Raw genomic sequence first — 2500 nt, 5'->3', positions numbered from 1 at the left:
CCAGAATCTTTTAAAACCTCAGTATCTGCACTTCTACTGAGTGAAGGAGGTGTGGACTTTTACCATCTCTGCAATGAAGAACTGATATAACGACATCGCTGCATGAACAGTTTCTCAGGTATCAGAAAAGAAGAAACACTTTTAACAAAACATATGAAACTTTATTTTTCTCACCGCTCATCTCGTCTCAGGGTGGAGAACAACTTCAATGTGCTCAAATACAACACTGTAAAATACTTCAGCAAATCAAACAAATCACATCAAACACAACACACACAGTGAGCAGTGAGGAGCAGTGAGGAGCAGTGAGGAGCAGTGAGGAGCAGTGAGGAGCAGTGAGGAGCAGTGAGGAGCAGTGAGGAAGTGTGAAGAGCAGTGAGGAGCAGTGAGGAACTGTGAGGAACTGTGATGGGCTGTGAGAAACTATGAGGAACTGTGGCAACTATAAAGAGCTATGAGAAAATGTGGAGATGTGAGGACTAATGACGACCAGTGAGAAGCTCAGAGGAGTTTTTAGGAACTGCAAGGATATGTGAGCTGTGAAGACCATTCAGAAGCTGTGAGGACCTGTGAGGAGCTTTAAGGACAAGTGAGGAGCTGTGAGGACCAGTGAAGAGCTGTGAGGACCATTTAGAATCTGTGAGGAAGTGTGAAAAGCTGTGAGCTGTGAGGAGCTTTGAGGATCTGTTAGGACCAGTGAGAATCTGTGAGGAACTGTGAGGAGCTTAGAGGATCTGTGAGGACTATTAATGTCCTATGAGGAAGTGTGAAGAGCTGTGAGGAGCTTTGAGTAGCTGTGAGAAGCAGTGAGAAGTGTTTTAAAAAACAACCCTGTTTAAAAATCAAAACACCAGTGCTGTAGTCAGATTTACATCATTCATATAAAAAACTCAGTGAGGTCTGAGAGGAACTGTGAGGAGCAGTGGGCAACTTTGAGGAGCAGTGAGAAACTGTTAGGAACTGTGAGCTCTGAGGACCACTGATGACCAGTGGGAAGTTTTGAGGAGCTTTTGGAAACTGTTAGGATCTCTGAGCTGTGAGGACCTGTCAGAAGCTGTAGGGACCTGTGGGGAGCTTTGAGGACAAGTAAGGAGCTGTGAGGACCAGTGAGAAGCAGTGAGGACCAGTGAGGCGCAATGAAGAGTTGAAAGGAGCTGTGAGGAGCAGTGAGCAACTGTGAGGAGCTGTGAGGAGCAGTGAGGAACTGTAAGGAGCTGTGAGAAACTGTGAGGAGCTGTAAGGAGCAGTGCGAAACTGTAAGGAGCTGTAAGGAGCAGTGAGGAACTGTAAGGAACTGTAAGAAACTGTGACAAGTGGTGAGGAGCTGTGAAAAACTGTAAGGAGCAGTGAGGAACTGTGAGGAGCTGTGAGGGACTCTGAGGAGCAGTACAGAGCAGTAAAGTGGGGTGCGGAGCTGTGACAAGGTGTAAAGAACTGTGAGGAGCTGTTAGGAGCTGTAAAGAGCAGTGAGGAACTGTGATGAGCTGTGAGGAACTGTAAGGAGCTTTGAAGTACTGTGAGGAGCTCTGAGGAACTGTTAGGAGCTGTAAGAAACTGAGAGGAACTGTGAGGAGCAGTGGGCAACTATGAGGAGCTATGAGAAACTGTAAGAAACTGTGAGCTGTGAGGACCAATGACTACCAGTGAGAAGCTTTGAGGAGTTTTTAGGAACTGCAAGGATCTATGAGCTATGAAGTCCAGTCAGAAGCTGTGAGGACCTGTGAGGAGCGTTAAGGACACGTGAGGAGCTGTGAGGACCAAGTGAAGAGTTGTGAGGACCAGTGAGGAGCAGTGAAGAGTTGGAAGTAGCTGTAGGGAGCTGTGAGCAACTGTGAGGATCTGTGAGGACCAGTGAGGAGCTATAAGGACAATTGAGGATCTGTGAGGAAGTGTGAAGAGCTGTGAGCTGTGAGGAGCTTTAAGGATCTGTTAGGACCAGTGAGAATCTGTGAGGAACTGTGAGGAGCTTAGAGGATCTGTGAGGACCATTAAGGACCTGTGAGGACCATTAAGGACCTGTGAGAAAGTGTGAAGCTGTGAGCTGTGAAGAGCTTTGAGTAGCTGTGAGAAGCAGTGAGAAGTGTCTTAAAAAACAACCCTGTTTAAAAATTAAAACACCAGTGCTGTAGTCAGATTTACATCATTCATATAAAAAACACGACATGACGACTTTCACGTGTTTGCGTTAGTGTTCCTACTGTGCCTCAGAAGGAAAACTACAATTCTCTGTCTCAGATCTCTAATTACATACACATATCAATCTGCTCAATTACTGCATTTTCTGGACCATTAACAGAATAAACACCTTACTGAATCCTGGATAGCGCCACCTGCTGGTGTAGAATATTTCTTTCTTACCACCGGTACATAACTCCTTCCATCACTGTCTTAATAAACGTCAAATTCTCTTTAACGCACCATTAGCATCAGCTAGCGCAGATATCACGTTTTCGAATAGTATCAAGCTAACTGTAGTGCAAAGTCAGTTTAGTGTCGAATT

General features: G+C 45.5%; 1 protein-coding gene and 1 long non-coding RNA gene across 5 annotated transcripts in view; one reads left to right on the top strand and one right to left on the bottom strand.

Annotated features, from left to right (window-relative positions):
* Nucleotides 1–139: 139 nt before the first annotated feature.
* tspan5b (tetraspanin 5b) overlaps nucleotides 140–2500 on the bottom strand; it is an 11486-nt gene continuing 9125 nt past the window's right edge. Inside the window, exons 9-11 of one of the 3 annotated variants that reach the window (XM_083532430.1) lie at nucleotides 1850–2500; nucleotides 891–960; nucleotides 140–479 (exon numbers count right to left, since the gene is read on the bottom strand). The exon at nucleotides 1850–2500 is cut by the window's right edge and continues 1249 nt beyond it. The gene's annotated coding sequence lies outside the window, so the exon portion shown is untranslated. Of the gene's footprint in view, nucleotides 675–890; nucleotides 961–1849 lie in introns of all 3 variants that reach the window. The other 2 variants (XM_083532431.1, XM_083532432.1) reach the window with 2 other exon arrangements.
* LOC310721127 lies at nucleotides 611–2494 on the top strand. 2 transcript variants are annotated; one of them, XR_014531941.1, is made up of 4 exons: nucleotides 611–736; nucleotides 895–1196; nucleotides 1468–1761; nucleotides 1793–2494. It is a non-coding gene; the product is annotated as an uncharacterized lncRNA (long non-coding RNA). The 2 variants fall into 2 exon arrangements; XR_014531942.1 differs by lacking the exons at nucleotides 611–736; nucleotides 895–1196 and having other exon boundaries at nucleotides 1231–1761.

This window comes from Silurus aristotelis (assembly GCF_946808225.1).
Source record: "Silurus aristotelis genome assembly, chromosome: 27".
In the NCBI taxonomy this organism is placed as follows: domain Eukaryota; kingdom Metazoa; phylum Chordata; class Actinopteri; order Siluriformes; family Siluridae; genus Silurus; species Silurus aristotelis.
The sequence above is the reverse complement of the archived record's forward strand: the minus strand, read 5'-3'. Positions and strand labels throughout refer to the sequence as shown.